Raw genomic sequence first — 20,543 nt, 5'->3', positions numbered from 1 at the left:
TATTAGAAGGAAAACAGAAAATTTGTTTACACAGGTTTTTCTGATAAATGTCATTTTTCAAATATATAGAGAACAGAATTAAATTTATAAGAATAGATGATCAAAAGATGTAATCAGGCAGTTTTCAGATGAGGAAGTCAAAACTATCTATATTCTTATGAAAAAACTCTATTGATTAGAAAAATGCAAGACAAAAGACCTCTTAGGTACCACTTCAGACTTATCAGATTGGCTAGTTTGAAAGATAAGAAATGACAAATATTGGAGAGCATGTTGGAAAGTTGATGGTTGAGTTGTGAACTGTTCTAATCATTTTGGAGCATTATTTTTAGCTATATCCAAAAAGCTACAAAATTGTCCATACCCTTTGATCCAACAATAGCTCTACTAGGTCTGTATTCCTAAGAAATTAAAAAAAAAAGTAATGAACCTATATTATAAAAACATTTATAGCAGTTCTATTTCTGGTCACAAAGAATACAAAATTGAGAGAATACTTATAGCTGAAGATGTGGTATATACTTATGATGGAATACTATTGTGCTATACAAAATTATGATGATGCTTTCATAAAACCTGGAAAGATTTACATGAATTGATGCAAAGTGAAGTGAGCAGAACCAGAACATTGTACATAGTAATAGCAATATTGTATGATTTAGCTAATCTTATCAATATAATTATCTAAGAAAATTCTAAAGAATTCATGATGAAAAGTAGTATCTATGTTCAGAGAAAGAACTGATGGAATCTGAATACAGAGTGAAGCATAATTTTTTACTTTCTTTTTCTGGGGGGGGAGGGGTGTCTGTCTTTTCTCTCACAGCATGACTAATATAGAAATAGGTTTTATATGGCTGCATGTATATAACTTACATCAAATTGCTTGTCTTCTCAGTAAAAGGGGAAGGATGTAGATAAGGAGGGAAAACATTTAGAAATCGAAATATATAATTGGAAAAACAAAATATTATTTAAAAATATTAAATTTTGGATGCCTCAGGATTAAGACTGTCTTGTCTTCAGTTTTTCTTAGAGCTAACTGCAGATTTTAAATTTTTTTTTTATTTAAGACAATGGGGTTAAGTAACTTGCCCAATGTTACACAGCTAGGCAATTATTAAACATCTGAGGTCAAATATGAACTCAGGTCCTCCTGACTCCAGGGCTGGTGCTCTATCCACTTTACCACCCAGCTGCCCTGCTAATTGCAGATTTTGAGAGTCTGCTAAACCATCTCTGGAAAACTAAAATTAAAGAATGGAAAGAACTGATTTAGAAGAATCTCAGCCACATACTAGTCCTAGCCTGGCTATTATGTCACTGTGGGATCTTGGGTCCATTCCTTTCCCTCTCCAGGTCTTTATTTCATTCTCTGTAAAATTAGGGTTTGGGGCTAAATGATTATTAAGCTCTTTCCCAACTTTAACAAAAATTCCATATTCCAAGGTCCCTCTAGATGTGAATTCCAAGTTCTAAAGGCCTTTCTAACGCAGATATGTAAAATATGATATAAAATCAGAATTCCCATAAGCACTCCCAATGAGGTCAAGGAACATTAGAATGAACTAAATAAAGAATGTGAACCCTATTGAGCTTCTCCAAAGGCAGGTGTGAAGTAAATGAAATATTTTGCTATGATTATTATATGGCACCACAAATTGGTTTTCTTTCCAAATCATGTCCTGAGGCTCAGTTCTGAAATTGGTTTTTACCCTCTCTGCTTTTCATTGTAGCCTTTGATGCTCTTGTTCCATATTTAACTTTTATGCAATTCAACCCTTCTCTTTCAAGCTTGGGGTCCCTGGTACCTGTATTTAGAATTCCATGAAGGTTGTACTTATTCACATGTCCATGTATGCAAGTGATGGAATATCTTCTTACCCTAAGGAATGAAGTGATGACTTCATGCTACCTTGTCTTGAACTTAACACCACCTGCCTTATGTTTTTAGCTCCTTCTCTGGCAGCTGACCATCTCATCATTTGTGATGTGGGAGGACTCAAGTATCTGTTTCATCATTAGCTTGCTTTGTGACTTAGAGCAAGTCACTTGACTTCTTGAGGTACCTCTATATTCCATCATAGACTCAAGGGGGATATTTGTTCCTGTTTTGAATTGGAAAGATGCCAGTGGAACAGTCCAGCCATCCACTAATCTTCTCTTCTCCTTGCCAGGTGACCATCTCATCTTTTTGTTATATCATACAGTTCGTTATTGAAGTCTTCCACTCCTGTTCTTTGGCATATTACTAATTTGTTGCAGCCTATTTACACTCATCATATACTTTTCCATTGACCTCTCTGGAATATTCTATTGACCTCAGAGAATATTCCATGTCCTATCACAGTGTTTCAGTTGATAGAATTTTAGTATTAAAAAGAGAGTTCTTTGCTTTCAGGGGAAGCTTGGGGTAAATAAAGGAGTTTTACAACTTCCCCAAACCATTCTTGGTCACTCTTCTCCTTGTTCAGTTTGATACCCAATTCACTGTCTATATACTATCTATTCTATGGAACTTCACCCATGAAAATGTCTTTCAGGATTATTATGGGAATCAGATGAAATGATAGCTGACATTTCTATAGTGTTTTATAGTTTAAAGATATTCTTCTATTTAATCCTGACAGGGTCATAAATCAGGGTTATTCTTTAGCCTGTTTTACTCTGTGAACTTCAAATGATTACTCAACACTTATACCTGAATGTCCTGTCCACAGCCCAAACTTATAATATCCAAAACAACTCCTCATTTCCTTTTAAGTTAGCTCTTTTCTTTATTTCCTTATATCTATTGATAGCATTATTATCTTTCCATTCACTTAGTCCCAATACCTGGGCCATCACTGACCTTTCCTTTTCATTATGTTTAAATATTCATGTTTAATCAGTTATCAATTCCAATCAATTCCATTTCTACAATGCCTTTCCTATTGCACCTTTCTCTTCTGTGTGTGACCATCACAATCAAAATTTAAACTTCATTTCCTAATTGGTTTCATACCTAAATTTTCTCCCTCTTTCTAATTTATTCGTCAAAACTCTTCAAAAATGATCACCCTAATGCATAGGTTTTACCATATCACTTCTCTAATGAAATTCCTTCAGTGGTACTGTATATTTCAACTCCTTATCCTGGCACTTAAAGCCCTTTACAATCTGACTCTAATCTAGTTTAAAAAAATTTGGATACATGATTCCTTCCACCAATGAAGATCAGCACATATTCTGAAACTGATAATATTAAAGCATAGACTCTAGGAACAGGGAGTTTAAATGATTGGCTCAGTGCCACACAGACAGTATATGGTAGAAGTGGGACTTAAACCCATGTCTTTCTTACTCTGAGATCACCTTTACATTCATTATGTCATACTATCTCTCCAACTTATATTTCCTTAGACATATATGTCATTTTTCATCATTATCTTTCCTGTGTGGAAAGACATGACCAAAATCTTTGAATGATTAAAGATTTATTTCAAGAAGTACAGTAATTTGTTATGAGTCTCAATGAAATTAGTGGAATATTAATTCTAAACAGGAGCATCTGAATATAGTACCTGATCATCTGTAGAAAATACCTCTTCAACTTGGACTGATGGATCTTCTTTATTTCAGTGGTGAATGCCTCTAACAAGTATATCACTTTGTTTCATGCCTTGGCTAAAACTTATAATTAGAAGAGCATTGAATTACATTACTTTTGTTGTTATATATTCCAAGGACTATTGAATAATTTTTTTTGTATGGGAGACACCTTGTTATAAAAGAACTCATAAGATGATATTTTGTTTTTAATGAGCAAATAATAACCATAATGGAATTTTATACTTTCTACATCTTATAGTTAATTTGAAATAGTAACAACATGACATTTTTTCTTATTTGCATTTTATAATTTTATTTTTTTATTAAAGATATTATTTGAGTTTTACAGTTTTCCCCCAATCTTACTTCCCTCCCTCACCCACCCACAGAAAGCAATAAGTCAGTCTTTACTTTGTTTCCGTGTTGTACATTGATCCAAATTGAGTTTGATGAGAGAGAAATCATATTCTTAAGGAAGAGACAAAAAGTCTAAGAAATAACAAGATCTGACAATAAGATATCTGTTTTTATCCTAAATTAAAGGAAATAGTCCTTGAACTTTGTTCAAACTCCACGGCTCTTTATACAGATGGTATTCTCCTTTGCAGACAGCCCAAAATTGTTCCTGATTGTTGCACTGATGGAATGAGCTAGTCTTCAAGGTTGAACATCAACCCCATGTTGCTGTTAGGGTGTACAGTGTTCTTCTGGTTCTGCTCATCTCACTCAGCATCAGTTCATGCAAATCCCTCCAGGCTTCCCTGAAATGCTGTCCCTCTTGGTTTCTAATAGAGCAATAGTGTTCCATGACATACATATAACCACAGTTTGCTAAGCCATTCCCCAATTGAAGGACATTTACTTGATTTCCATTTCTTTGCCACCACAAACAGGGCTGCTATAAATATTTTTGTACAAGTAATGTTTTTACCCTTTTTCATCATGTGTTCAGGGTATAGACCAGTAGTGGTATTTCTGGGTCAAAGGGTATGCTTATTTTTGTTGCCCTTTGGGCATAATTCCAAATTTCTCTCCAGAAAGGTTGGATGAGTTCACAGCTCCACCAATAGTGTAATAGTGTCCCAGATTTCCCACAACCCTTCCAACAATGATCATTATCTTTTCTGGTCATATTGGCCAGTCTGAGAGGTGTGAGGTGGTACCTCAGAGAAGCTTTAATTTTCATTCTCTAATAACAAATGATTTAGAGCATTTTTTCATATGGTTATGGATTGCTTTGATCTCCTCATCTGTAAATTGCCTTTGCATATCCTTTGACCATTTGTCAATTGGGGAATGGCCTTTTGTTTTAAAAATATGACTTAGTTCTCTGTATATTTTAGAAATGAGTCTTTGTCAGAATCATTAGTTCCAAAGATTGTTTCCCAATTTACTACATTTCTTTTGATCTTGGTTACAGTGGTTTTATTTGTGCAAAAGCTTTTTAATTTAATGTAATCAAAATCATCTAGTTGGTTTTTGGTGATGTTCTCCAACTTTTCTTTAGTCATAAATTGCTCCCCTTTCCATAGATCTGACAGGTAAACTAGTCCTTGATCTTCTAATTTGCTTATATTATTGTTTTTTATGTGTAAATCCTGTAACCATTTGGATCTTATCTTGGTAAAGGGTGTTAGGTGTTGGTATAATCTAAGTTTCTTCCATACTAAACTTCCAATTTTCCCAGCAGTTTTTATCAAAGAGGGAGTTTTTAATCCCAATAGCTGGACTCTTTGGGTTTATCAAACAGCAGATTACTATAATCGTCTCCTGCTTTTGCACCTAGTGGATTCCACTGGTCCACCACTCTGTTTCTTAGGCAATACCAAACAGTTTTGATGACTGATGCTTTATAATGTAATTTTAGATCAGGTAGGGCTAAGTCCCCTTCTTTGACACTTTTTTCATTAAGCTCCTTGAAATTCTTGACTTTTTATTTCTCCATATGAATTTACTTACAATTTTTTCAAACTCATTAAATAATTTTTTGGAATTTTGATTGGTAGGGCACTAAACAGATAGTATAGTTTAGTTTTGGTAGAATTGTCATTTTTATTATATTACCTCTACCTATCCATGAGCAGTTGATATTTGCCCAGTTATTTAAATCTGACTTAATTTGTGTGAAAAGTGTTTTATAATTGTTTTCAAAAAGTTTCTGAGTCTGTCTTGGCAAATAGACTCCCAGGTATTTTATATTTAGGTGTTTTTTCCCAAGGTAAATGGGGTTAAGTGGCTTGCCCTAGGCCACACAGCTAGGTAATTATTAAGTGTCTGAGACCACATTTGAACCCAGGTACTCCTGACTCCAGGGCTGGTGCTTTATCCACTGAGCCACCTAGCCACCCCCTAGGTATTTTATATTGAACATGACATATTGTTGAGTATTGTTCATAAAAGTTTTCTTGATCTCTACTAATACATGCATTTGGATAGGTACTTGTCCATTAGTATTTATATCTGGGATAGATAGATAGTACAGATAGAGAATGAGTTGGGCCCCAAACTGAATAAGAAGGAGGAGAGTGACCTAGATTGTTTTCCTGAAATTGCATAACTCCTTTATTGACTCCAAATTTCCTATGAAAGCAAAGACCCATCTTTTTGTTTTGGCAAGGCAATGAGGTTAAATGACTTGTCCAAGGTCACACAGCTAGGTAATTAAATGTCTGAGGTCGAATTTGAACTCAGATCCTCTTGACTCCAGGGTCGGTGCCCCAATCCTTCTTTTTAATACTGAATTTCTATCAGTGTAAGACATTGATAGTAGTAGGATATGGAATATTACTCTCTCTGAAGATTTAAAAATGATAACACAGAGAGGTCAATGCAGGAGCATATGATAGCGTGAATAAATTGCAACAAAAAAGGAACTGCAAAGAAGAGGAATAGACTTCATTAAAGAACTGTATGATATGAAGAGAGAAGATGGTCACCTGGCAAGGATAAGAGATGATAATCAGCCATCAGGGTGCTTCATCAGACCTTTTCAATGCCAATTCAACACCAGTTCAAGGAAGACCTTAAGCTAGTGGTGAACTAAAAGGAGAACACCCACAAGAGCAACCATGGATGAGAAGACATGGTTAGGTTTAAAAGTACATCATTGGAGGGAATTCCCAAACTGATGAGAGCTTAGACTCATTCAGCTGATTACTTCTCTTTATATCACTAAATTGCAGCAAAATCAGACTCCTGATGTTCCCTGAACTCAATAGTTTCTCCTTCACTTTTGCATATTTACAGAGGGAGATCATATCTAGAATACAACCCTTCCTTATCTCCACTTATGAAAATCTTACTCTTTCTGTAAGGTTAGGCCTAAGTCAGCTCCTCTTTGAAACCTTACCTAGTCTCTCCAGCTAAATATATTTTCTACTTGCTAAAAGTTTTTCTATAGAATTTTCTCTAGGACTACTCTTTTGCCCTCTATCACATTTTGCTTTGTATTATGTTTATATACATGACCTGTCTTCCTGTCTTATCTTCCTGGAAGACTGTTAACTCTGTGTAAAAAAAATCTTTTATCCAAAATTTAGCCTAGTGCCTTGCAAATAATAATGAACATTCACAGATATTTATTAAATTGAATTGAATGAAAAAAAACCAAGGCTCAAAAAAGGAATGATTTTGTCAAAGTCATATAATTTATAATATGGTGAATTGGGTACTACAAGTATGGTGATACCTATTTTTTGAGTGAAAAAAACAGGATTTGAGATTCTAAGTGACTTGCCTAGAATCACAAAACTTAATCATGACCTGATTTAAACTTAGGTCTCTCTTCAACTCTGAAATTTGTTCTCTTTCTGCATACCTTGACAATGGATGGTGATTCCTTCAAGTTAAGATGTACTGTGTTCACTGGCCACTCTGAGTTGTTACTCTTCTTACAAACCATTTGGAAAGCTTAGACATGGACCCATGAGACTATTGAAGGAGAATGGGTTGGGGGGGAGGTTGGGACAATATTCCCTCCATCCCTCCATCTCTCTCTCTCTCTCTCTCTCTCTCTCTCTCTCTCTCTCTCTCTCTGTGTGTGTGTGTGTGTGTGTGTATTGGTCCATGAACTTTTCCCTCCTCCCCATGATTATTGTAGCTTGTCTTAGAGGCTGGGGGATTTGAAGTCTCATCAAGTTAGAAGCATAATGGTAGGAAACCCCAAACGGCTTCTCTTCCATGAAGGGTCAATGGGTGATTAGACATGGGAAATCCCTACTAGGGCTTACCAAATGAGATTTAGAAGCTGGTTGAAATGGGACTTTTTAATAATTTAACTAATCCCTATGGCCAGGAGGTCTGGGACCTGGTGACAGGCTCAGTTAATGAGGGAAAAGCATTTCTCTCAATTAGAGAAAATTTATTCAGGTCTTACAATGGACAAAGTGTTATACTAGGGACAAAGAAATAAATAAACCAAGATTCTTGTTTTCAACTACATTCAGTCTAATCCAATATAATTCATACTGATCAAAGTCTTACTCTATTTGATCCAATCCATTTCAACAGTCCATCATGTACCTACTGTACAAAAAGGTAGGCATACTGCAGTAAATGAGCTTTTCTCTCTGATTTGATCCAACATATTCATATATATATATATATATATATATATATATATATATACACACACACACACACACACACACACACACACATATATATATATATTTATATATATATATATATATATATATATAAAAGCAATTATTGTGTATAAGATATTAGCTTATATTCTGGGGCATAGAAAATAAGTTGCTTTTAGCTGTAGTTAGGTGGAGCAATGAATAGAGTACTAGTCCAGGAGTCAGGAAGACCTATCATCCTGAGTTCAAGTTTGGGCTCAGACACTTTACTAGATATGTGGCCCTGGAAAAGTCACTTCAACCTGTTTGTTTCAGTTTTCTCATTTGTAATATGATCTGGAGAAAGAAATGACAAATTACTCCAGCATCTTCTCTAAGAAAAATCAAATGGGTCATAATCAGTTGGATATGACTGGAACAATTGAATAACAAAAACTGCTTTCAGTGAAATTCTATGTTACACACATTTATTAAGCATTTGTTCAGAAATTCATTCATTTTATTCTAGGACACTAAAATATAAACTCTTTGAGAACAGAAACTTTCATTTTTGACTTTGTATCCCCATTGCTTTGCACAGTTCCTAGAACATAGGTGTTTTATTAAGTTCTTGTTTCACTGAATCATTACCTATCTCTTTGTTTTGTTTTATTTTTTTTGTTTAGGTTTTTTGCAAGGCACTAGTGTTAAGTGACCTTCCCAAAGCCACAGAGCTAGGTAATTATTAAGTGTCTGAGGTCGGATTTGAACTCAGATACTCGTGACTCCAGTGCTGATGCTCTATCCACTGTGCCACCTAGCAACCCTACCTATCTCTTTGATACTACTTTTTTCTCTTAGCTTCCTGTTTAACCCTGGAATTCCCAATTCTAATTCTACTTTGTTCTAAGTTATAACCCAGAAAATCTAAAGAAATTAATAGTTCAATGAGAAGACAAAACTAGTTGATGTGTTTGATAGATCAGTTTCTTATATTAAGTTGCTGAATGATCCTGAGAAAAATCAGTTCTTACCACCCCTCTCATCTCTACAATGCAGATAATAATATCTGTTGTGACCCCCTTAAAGGGTATTGTGAGGATGAAATAAGATAAGATATATTAAAATGTTTTGAGAGGTCTAAAGCATTTTACTGAAGCAGTGTTAGAGATGTATAGAATGTTTGAAGGGAGACCTGGACTTAACTCAAGGAAGAATTTACAATCAGTGAGATGAGTGGCCATGGGAAACAATGAATTCTCTATCACCCAAGTTCTTTGAGCAAAGAATGGAAGACTGCATTTTTAAAGGGAACAATATAGACAGGGATCCTGCTAAGTTATTTTTTTTCAGGTTTTTGCAAGGCAATGGAGTTAAGTGGCTTGCCCAAGGCCATACAGCTAGGTAATTATTAAGTGTCTGAGGCCAAATTTGAACTCAGTTACTCCTGACTCCAGGGCTGGTGCTCTATCCACTGTGCCACCTAGCCACCCCTGGGATCCTGCTAAGTTATTGACTGAGCTAAATTAAATTAAGATCAGGTATAAAACAAGTATGCCCACTGTCACTAATATAATTCAACAATGTATTGGAAATCCTAGCAATAGTAATAAGAGAAGAAAAAGAGAAGGAATCAGAATTGGAAATGAATAATAAAAACTAGTTGTTTTTTTTTTTTTTGGAAAATCCCAGACTCAACTAAAATTCAACAAACATTATGTACAAGGTAATGTGCTAGGAGATGGAGATTCAAAGACAAACATGGGAGAAAAGTCCCTGCCTTCAAGGGGCTCGTCTCTTACTGGGAGGCCACAAATATAATTGATAAGAAAATACAAAATAAATGAGGAAGAAGAAAGTACTAAGGAGACCAGGAGATTTTTACTTATAAGGTGGAAACTGAGCTGAATCTTGAAGGAAGGTAATGATTTTGAGATATAGTAGTAATGAGGGTCATATATTCTAAACATGAGAATTCATTCACTGACTGTCTTCCAATCAGTTCTTCACACTGCTACCAGGATAATTTTTCTATGCATATCTTTGACCATGTCACTGCTCAAACTACTTCCAAATAGTAATAAAGATTGAAACTTATTTGACTGGTATTCAAAGTCCTTCATGATTTGATAAAAACCTTTCTTTTCTTATCTTGTATAACTTTTTTCTATTTACTCTTTATTCCAGTCAAGTTGTACTATGCTTTCCCTAGAACATGCACCATTTTCTCTGTTTTTCATGACTTTGTTATCATAGTTCCCTGTGCCTAGAATATACTTTCTCTCTTCATCTATTGAATTTCAACCTATCTTTAAGGTCCAGATCAAATGTCAGGTTCTCCACCAAGAAGCCTTTCTTTATCCTGCCAGTAAGAAAAGACCTCCCCCTTAAAAGTAACATAAAACTTTGTCATGCTCTTATCATACAATATTGTGTAATATTGCTTTGTGCATTGCCCATCACTACAGTGTAAGGCAGCTAGGTGGTGCAGTGACTAGGGCACTGGTCTTTGAGTCAAGAAAATGAGAATTCGAATCCAGCCTCAAAAACTTGATACTTATCTGTATGACCTTGGGCAAGTCATTTAAACCTGATTGCCTTTCCTCCAGAGCATCTCCAGTCATTTGGATTCATATCTGGCCTCAGGACCCAGATGGCTCTGAAAGAGAAAGTGAGGCTAGTGATTTAGCACAGCACCCCCTCACTCAAATCCAATTCATGTGCTTGTCATGGCATCACCTCCCTGATGTCATGGTTTTCTTTAAGAATGAATGACAAAACATCATCACTGTGTAGAAGGAGGGACCCTGGAGACAAGGAGATCAATTAGTTGGCTATAATAGTTCAGATGAGAGGTGATGAGGGTCTGAACTAGATTAGAACTATAATAGTAGTGAGAAAGGGACAAATGTAATACAGGTCCTTGAGGTGTAATGTACAGGACCTAGCAAATTATTTATTATGGGGGAGATGGAGGAAAGGGAATAGTTAAGAATGACTAAAGGTTACAGATCTTTGTAACTAGAATAACAGTGAAGACCACAAGAAAAAAGGAATTTTTTGAGAAGATTGACAGCTTAAGAGAGAAAGATGATAATTTCCAATTTGGAAATGTTGGTTTTGAGAGGCTGATGGGAAACCCAGGTGGGAATAACTATTAGACAGCTGTAGTGGGCCTGACCAATAGGGAAAAATTGGAGAGAAATAAAATCTGAGGGTCCAAAAAATATCAATATTCTATGATTTTCTCATCTCTATACTCAAGATTTTTCTTATACTAGGTGGTTATTTCAGACCTGGTATATTTACATTTAGCAGACAATGAGAGGTGGTAGCCAATATTATTTTCAGAAGGAAAGATTCAGGAAGACTAATACTGATATTGCCTGCAGTATGATTTCTGAACTCTGAGCAAGGTAACTAAACATCATAGATTTTCTTCAGTAGACATATTTAATGTATGTAGGAAATATTACCGTATCTAGGATAGTTTAGAGCAGGGCTTTTTAACTTTTTTGTATCATGAGATCCACTGGTAGTCTGATGAAGACTAAGGACCCTTTCTAAGTATAATATTTATAAATGCTTAAAATAAAATTCATAGTATTGTAGGAAAAAATTTATTGAACTGAAATACATTTATTAAAATGTTAAAAAAAAGCTGTAGAACACCTGGTATAGTGGTACTCTGGCCTGGTGGCTGAGTCTCTGCCACAGGAACCAGAAAGTCTTCTAGCATAGGGATGCACCAATTGCAGCAATGAAAGACAGTGCAGGGAGAGTCTATTAAAATCCACTCAGTTAAGAAAAGGTTCAATAGAGAGGCAGAGGATGCCTTTGTGACTCATGCCCACTCTGCTCACTTGACAGCTATAGACAGACTGGGTTTCTCAGTTCTAGTCTGCTCCCAGGAACCCTTACTGACCTCTATCCAATTTAACTCATGACTTAGTTAGCAATGCTGTTTCCCACAATAAGCTGTGAGAACTAATCAATTGTACTACTACTACCACTGCTACAACTATGACTATGAGTCAGTAATAACAAAAATTAGTAGTCTTTAACATGCATATAATTCTTTTTTTTTGTATTATGAGAAATTGCCACTAAGAGTTTCTTCCAGCTCTGACATTCTGCATTCTATGTTCTAAAGTCCTTTCTAGCTTTGAATCTTGTGTCCCGTGTTAGATACTGGAACTATTGAGAGAAAAAAAGTGACAAGGTCCCTGCCTTCAAGGAGCTTATTTTCTAACAAATATTAGTATTCCTAAGCAGTAAGTGGTGGCCTATAACCTTAGATGGACCTCATGTTGGGCCTCAGCTCCATCTATAGTTCATTATGCAGTCATGAAGAGATGTCAAAGAATGTGCTGACCTTGTTATAATTAATGGAGAGTGGGGTAATGGCTCTGTGTGACTCATTAGATACCGAAAAGGGATTCAGAGCTTCCACATTTAGTTTAATTGAAATTCTGAAACATTTATTACTTCAGGCACACTACAGTAACTTGGGTTTTTAAACCTTAAATTAATGATTTCAGCCATTTCCATAAAGGAAGAAAGGGAGCAGGGAATAGGCCAGATAGGGAGAGACTCAGAGGCCATGTGGTAATTCAGAAGTTTTCTGAGCCCATCCTATCCTTTGGGGACAATTCAAGGTGTATTTGGACAAACCACTGAATGGTGACTCAAGAGACATGATTTTCAATGCACTAATAACAACAATTATGACATTTCTTTAGCACTTTAAAATTTACAGAGCACTTTATAGACAAAATCTATGTTCACTACTTGTTCTTTTTACAGTTGAGGATATTGAGTCTCAAATAAATAAAGAGAAAAGAGCCCACAACCATATTAACCAGCAAACATCAGAACTCAGATTGAACAAGGTCCAATTTTGTTGCCTACTACCATGGATTGCTTCCCTTCTCCAGTTACTAGTTCCCTCACTTGAAGTGATATGATTTTTGTGAAATGATTTCTAAGTCTCCTTCTGGATTTCATGTGGACCACAGATAATGAGATGGAAGTTGGAGTAGAGGTATGTCTTTAAATACACTGGTTTATTTGATTCTCACATCATCTTCAAGTTAGAAATAAGGAAACTGAGGGCTTAGCATGTTTAAACACTTCCTCCATATCACATAGAAATATCATATAGAAAATTAAGGCTAGATGGTATTCTAATGTCAGGCTTTCTCACTTCCCATGAAATCTGTATCAGTTTGCCTCTTAAGAGATTTTAAAAGGTTGTTTGAATGAGCAAGGTAGAATTGAAGTAGCCCAAAGGACATGTAAGATGTGAAAATTTAAATATCCCAGGTGTTCTTATGGACTATTTGTGCCTGATCTGTGATAGAGCATTCTGAGCTCCTATTGGTCTGATCAACCATAGTTGGACACACTATAACTTGTCTCTATAATGATGTCATTTTGGTCTTCTTTGATAATGAAGAATAAGAACCAATGAATCTCATAGAGAGCCCCATCTGAAACAAATATTTGAGGCATAGTATTTTTGTTTTTTCATTTGTTTGTTTTGTGAGGCAATCCAAGTTTAGTGACTTGCCTAGGGGTATACAACTACTAAATATCAGGTGTTTGAAGCCAGATTTTAATTTAGGTCTTCTTAACTCCAGGACTGATATTCTATTCACTCTGCCATCCAGGTCTTCTTTTTGTCTGCTTGTTTTAGGAGGATTTTTGAGCTTTTCTGGGGTTGATTTACTTATAGACAGATTATTATAATACTTTGGAGGCTTACTGTTAGAAACAGTGCCTTTTACAGCAAGGTGGTATGGTGCAGCAGAAAAGGACTAGATTGGGAGTCCAGGGACTTAAGATTTGATTCTTCCTCTGCCATTAATTAGTTGGGTGACCCTGACCAGGGTCTTTTCTCTGAGTCATAGTTTTCTCCTTGGCAAATGATTAGATAGTCCCTAGGGCCCTTTTCAACTGTTAATAATCCACAACTTCAACATGACCATGAAGGAGTTTTGGGGTATCCAATAACCCAATTGATTCTCACTTCTACATAGAAAATATTTCTTTAATATCAGTTGTAAGATGCCTATAATTCAGCATCCAATAATGTAAATGCCTAGCTTGCACTTAGGCCAATTTTCTTCTCAGGGGTGGGGAAATCTTGGACACTCTCCATGGTGCCGAAATTGTTCTTACATGATGCATCTTAATTTCCTACAACACTTCTGACTGGAACAATTTCATTATTTTTTCTGGTTTCTAGCTTCTTGACCTAAACTCCTGTTTATAAATATGACCTATCTTGATTCTTGTCTGCCAACTCAAACCTCCTCCAAACCTTATCCAAGCCACTGCTGGATTTTATGAGTTCTTTGCTCATATACCAGGATTCCCACTGCTCCACTCAGGACAGAACATGTAGGAGTTTCTTGTTCTCTCTTCTTCTCTTATATAATTGAAGAGCTCCTGGGAAAGAGAAATGAAACCACATTGGTTACATTTTAGTAGAATTTTACTTCTTCCTCTATTCAATAAACATTATTAAGCACCTGCTATGTTTAGAGTATGATGATAGGATCTGGGGTTGATAGAATGTTTAAAAAGGACATAATCCCTATTCTAATGGAGCTCATCATCCAGTAGGGGAATAAGATACAGGCATATTTAAAAAAAGAAGCATGTTAATTTGCTGATGTCAGAGGTTGGGTTGAGAGTTTTGTCAAGATGTGTATATATATATATATATATATATATACATACATATATATATATATATATATATATATATATATATATATATATATATATATAAAATGGTTTCTCTTCTTTCAGAAATTTTCTAAAATATGGTGGCAGGGCTATTGGGGAGAAAAAAACAGTAGACTCAGAGTCAGAAGACTTATAGTCCTGGCCCTGCTAATGTGTGATTTTGGGCAAGTGATTTCCCTTCTCTGAATCTCAGTTTTCACATTTATAGAATGGAGACAATCTTCACACTACCTCACAGTATTAATATGAGGAAAGTATTTTGTAAATCTACAGAAATGGCAATAATATTTTGGGCCAGCATAAGCTTGGACATATTTATTTTTTCCTCTGGCCTTCTTGTAAGATTTGGTGATTTTTACAAGCCAGAAATTCCAAATAATTTTCCAGGGAAAGCATAGCCAATATGTTATTGTGATCTGTCCTGAGAAAAATCACATGAGAACAAGGAACAGGTTTGGCTATTGGGACACAAAATGGCTATTTCTTTGTACCTTTGTCCTCACTGGAGCATGAGTAGTAGAGAAGTTCAATCTGAAGGATATGGTAAATATACAAATGGTTGAATGTTGATTTTTTTTCCCTCTGTGGAAGCATAGCATCTCTCAGTGTAATCTGGAGCATGTTTACATGCTCTGGAAAAGTGGGAACCATAAAGACCAATGAGGCATAGCCCTCTATGTTTAAATCAATCAATTAATCAATTGGCTAATGTTTGGATGCATAAACTTACTGTCATAACTAAGAAGAATTTTATGGCACAAAATATAAAAGGTTTGAGCTAGAAGGAATTTGAGAACATAGAACCCAGATGGTCTGAGTTGGAAGCTACTTTAGAACATGGAAGACAAATGTTAAAGCTAAAATGAATGTAAGAAAGTAGAATAGTGGTTTTGAATTCAAATAGAAATCAGAGTCACTAAATTATATATGTATGTATATATATATATATATATATATGGATTATTGGGCTCTACATATTAGCCTAGAACTACATTAATATTGTGTTTCATTGTTTTTATTTATTTTGTTAAATATTATCCAGGATTCAAGATGCACTCAGGAGAATTATTGGTCACATGTGACCTATGGGCTGTATGTTTGACATCTTTATTTTCTACACTATAGAGTATGTAATCTCAGAGCTGAGATGAGCTATAGCATAGAACATGGAATATCAGAACTGAAAAGTTGCTAAGAGACCATCTAGTCCAGTTCTCTTCTTTTTTATGTATTAAAACTTTCTTTTTTCTTTTTTGAACTTTTATTTTTCTCCAGTTACATGTAAAAAAATTAACATTCATTTTTTTAAACTGTGGGTTATGAATTTCTCCTTTCTTTCACCTCACTCTCCTTTCATTGAGAAAGCATTATTTGATATAGGTTAAAAATGTGTAGTTATGCAAAAATTACCATAACAGTCATGTTGTGAAAATCAACATAGTCCCTTCCCCTCCCCCAAAATGAAACCTCAAGAAAAATAAAGTAGAAAAAAGTATGCTTCAATCTGTAATCAGACCCTATCAGTTCTGTTTTGGGGGATGGAGAACATTTTTTTTTGCAAGGCAAAAGAGTTAAGTGACTTGTCCAGGGCACATAGCTAGGTAATTATTAAGTGTCTGAGGCTGGATTTGAACTCAGGTCCTTCTGACTCCAGGGGTATCCACTGCACCACCTAGCTGCACCTGATTTTTTTTATAATATTCTTTATCATGAATCCTTCAGAGTTGTCTTGAGTCCCAGCACTGCTTTTGATGCTTCATTTGAGTTTCAGATTTTAAGTTCAAATATTCTGGTCAGCTTTGGTTTTTTTCATTAAGTAAGTATGAACGATTCCAATTTCATTGAAAGTCCATCTTCTTTCTTGAAAAAGTATGTTCAGTTTTTCGGAAATTTTGATTCTTAGTTGTAATCCAAGGTCTTTTGCCTTCTGGAATATTATATTCCAAGCCCTATTGGCCCTTAATGTAGAAGCTGCTAAATCTTGGGTTATCCTGATTTTGGCCCCCCCAATTATTGAATTGTTTCTTTCTAAAAGCTTGAAATATTTTCTCCTTGACCTGGGAACTCTAAAATTTTGGTAGTTTGCATTTTCAACTCTCTTCTTTTACATATTAGGCAAAGTAAGGGCAAATGATTTGCTTAGGGATAGATGACCAGCAAGTGATCAAGCCAACATCTTAGACTAGATTTTCTGATACTGAAGTTTATTTCACACTTTGCTGTTTCACTGTTAGTGTAGTACTCTCATTATTCTCTAAAGAATAAGTGGAGAATGGGGAGTTTCTAGGTTAAGGCATGTGCCATATACATATTTCAGAGGCTCAAATGAGGATGTATGTAAAGTGCTTTGAAAGACTTGCAAACTTTGATCAACATAATAATCAAGAACAATTTTAAAGAACTTATCATGAAATATGCTGACCACCTTCTTATGATCTAGAGAGGTGATGGACTCCGAGTTTGGAATGAGGAAAAAATATCTATATATCTAGATCTGTTTTCAACTCCAACAACAATTTACCTCTCCCAATATTAAGCTCTAATCTCATCACCATACTGCTAACTCAAACCTCTTCTCTCCTTTGATTTGAGGGCTGGAGGGTAGAGTACTAAACTCCTTCCAATGTCTTTTATACAGGTCAGAAACTGGACTTTTAGATTCATTTCACTCTATATCTACTGCTCTGCTTGGTTTTCAATCCCCCCCCCCCCCAATATCTCCCTCTCTCACCTCTGCTTGTTTTTTTTGTTGTTGTTGTTGTTGCTTCCTCCCATTAGATTGTAAGCTCCTTGAGATCAAGGACTATCTATCATTTTATTACTTTCTTACCATAGTGTCTGGCACATAGTAGAAATTAATTTTTGAATTGATTTGGCTATAAACATATATGTACATATACACACACACAAGGCACATATGTATAATACCAATATGGGACTCTTTTTCTTGACTATACATGTTTCCAATGAATTTTTTTTTTTTTAGTTTTTTTGGCAAGGCAATGGGATTAACTGGCTTGCCCAAGGCCACACCGCTAGGTAATTATTAAGTGTCTGAGGCCGGATTTGAATTCAGGTACTCCTGACTCCAAGGCCAGTGCTCTATCCACTGCACCACCTAGCTGCCCCCATCCAATGAATTTTCTTGCTTCTTGATTTTGGTCAGGGAAAAACTAAGGCGAGAGAGAAGATGGGTCTTTATATGAAACTAAAATAAAACATAGTTTTAAAAAAGTACATTGAAAACCTTAAAGTCTTATTTAAATGCTGGCCATTATTCTTCTTATTAGTGATCTGGACTATTCTTTGAAATGATTTTTAATAGTTTGCAATTCTTTTTTTGAGAATATTAATATCCTTTGACCATTTATTCTGTTGGAAATCCTATTCTATTTGTCTTAAATGTTAGCTATCTGTACATCATCTATATTAAATTCTTATAAGAGATATTTAATATAAACATTTTCTTTCTTGGTTGACTGCTTCCCTTTTTAGCCTATCTGCATTAAGTTTGTTGATGCAAAAACTTTTCAATGTCTTGAGTTTGAAATTATCTATTATCTTTTGCAATCTTCTCTATCACTTATTTCATTAAAAATTTACCCTCTAGCCATAACTATAAAAGGTACCAGATCTAGTTCCTTTCTCATTTTCTTTTCTCCAGATTTATTTTTGAATGAAAATTCTTTCTTTTTTTCTCTCTCACTATCTTACTTCTTTATTCTTATTTTCTTGACCCAGATTCCCCCATCCACACCTAGAAATTTCTTCTTTAAGATACCTTACCCTGCCATTAACACATATATAAAATGTTGCACATTTAAGTGCATATACTAGAAATCAAATGATCATTTACAGTATGATTTTATTTTGTTAATTGAGAATACAGGTACCTAATATGCTAGTGTATATGTATATGTATATGTATATGTATATGTATATGTATATGTATATGTATATGTATATGCATATGTATATATATCAATGATAATACTGAAATGGGAGTCAGGTAACCTGGGTTCAAGTTTCTAGCTCTATATTGAAGTATGATTTTGGATAATTCACTTTACCTTTCTGAATGACAACTGATAAATGGCTAGGGAGAAGAAAATTTTGATTAGATCAGGGGTTCTATGTCTTTTTTTTCCATGGATTCCTTTGAAAGTCTGTGAAAGTGAACCCTGCAGACTCCTAAGAATAATGTTTTTATAACTCATAATAAAACACATAGGATTATGAAGGAAATCCATGACATAGTTATTAAAATAATTTTTAAATGTTTATAAATTCTCAAGTTAAGAACCCCGGCCACTAGATGGTTCTAAGATGCCTTCAAGTTTAACACTCTATGTTCTATACTCTAAGGTCATTTTCAGTTTCATTTGATTATGATCTATTGTGTTATACAGCTCTAACATTCCACATTCTATGGTCTAAGATTTTTACATTTGACTTTCTATTCTGATTTCTCTAAGATCACTTTCAGTCATAACATTTTATGCTCCAGGTTCTAAGGTTTTATCCAGTTTTGACATTCTAATCTATATTCTTAGGTTCCTTTCAGTTTTGACATTCTTTATTATTAATGTATATGAATATATTGATACACATATGTATGTGTATCTAGATGTAACTATCTATACATTATTTGTATCTGTATGTGTGTGTGTGTGTGTGTGTGTGTGTGTGTGTGTGTGTGTGTAGTAGCTTTTAAACAACAGCCACAATTTGGATCAAGTATTCTTCTTCCCCTGCTTTTCCTTTAGGGTCTCTGATCTCTCGTTGTCAGCATAAAGGATTCATGTCCCAGCTGGCCAAGGGTCAGCCCATCGCAGCACAATTACTTTAGCTCAGGAGTTATGGGCTTGCCTGGGAATTGATTTGTCCTTCTCCGGCGTCACTAATTTATTTGAAACAGTCATTCCCAAGTGACAATATCACAGGATAGAGCAAAGCAAGGGCTATTGTTCTGAGGGTCCTGGGTGAAATCTCAGCTGGCAGTAGGGAAACAGTGAGAACCAGGAAGGGTCTGCCATTCACAAGCTCAGTGTGGGGAGCTCAACCACCGCAGCAGCTGCAGTGTAGCGTGATGGGATTGAAATGCAATGGCAAGGAGCGCCTGACAATGTGAACCAGATTCTAAACACCCAGACACCAAATGCCCCTAGAAAGGTCCTAGCTCAGGACCAGGAGATAATGGAGAAGATATCCTCAACTCTTCTGCCTTTAGCAAAAGAATTTCATCTACTCCATTTCCCTTTCCTCCTGTTCTCCCCCTTCTGCCCCCCCCCCCCCATTCCTACACTGAAGTGGTTAAACCCTCCAGTATCTACTACACCAAGCCCTTACTGTAGGCTTTATCCCAGCCAAGCAGCCTGAATCTGACTAACCCAGATTTTTTTAGACCTTTTCCCTTTTGGGTCCTTTTCAGCTATAGGGGCAAGATATTGGTCCTTTCTCAGTTCTACTGCTTAATATCTTATGGGACTCACTGATGTGTATTAAGTCACCTCAAGACTCTGGGACTCAATTATTTCACCTTTAAGATGGGAGGCTCAACTGAATGATTGCCCTGGTCCCTTCCAATGCTAACTCTATGCTTTAAAGTCTTACCCAATTCTGACATTCCTT

At 35.5% G+C, this 20,543-nt stretch overlaps 1 long non-coding RNA gene across 2 annotated transcripts in view; it reads left to right on the top strand.

The window, feature by feature from the left end:
• The first annotated feature begins 2,002 nt into the window (after nucleotides 1-2,002).
• Nucleotides 2,003-20,543, top strand: part of LOC141518372 (uncharacterized) — a 51,027-nt gene continuing 32,486 nt past the window's right edge. Inside the window, exons 1-2 of one of the 2 annotated variants that reach the window (XR_012477175.1) lie at nucleotides 2,003-2,177; nucleotides 12,963-13,200. This is a non-coding gene — a long non-coding RNA (uncharacterized LOC141518372). The remainder of the gene's footprint in view (nucleotides 2,178-12,962; nucleotides 13,201-20,543) is intronic. The other variant, XR_012477169.1, reaches the window with a different exon arrangement.

The sequence above is a fragment of the Macrotis lagotis genome, chromosome 1, assembly GCF_037893015.1.
Source record: "Macrotis lagotis isolate mMagLag1 chromosome 1, bilby.v1.9.chrom.fasta, whole genome shotgun sequence".
Classification (NCBI taxonomy): domain Eukaryota; kingdom Metazoa; phylum Chordata; class Mammalia; order Peramelemorphia; family Peramelidae; genus Macrotis; species Macrotis lagotis.
This window is presented reverse-complemented; position numbering and strand designations above follow the sequence as displayed.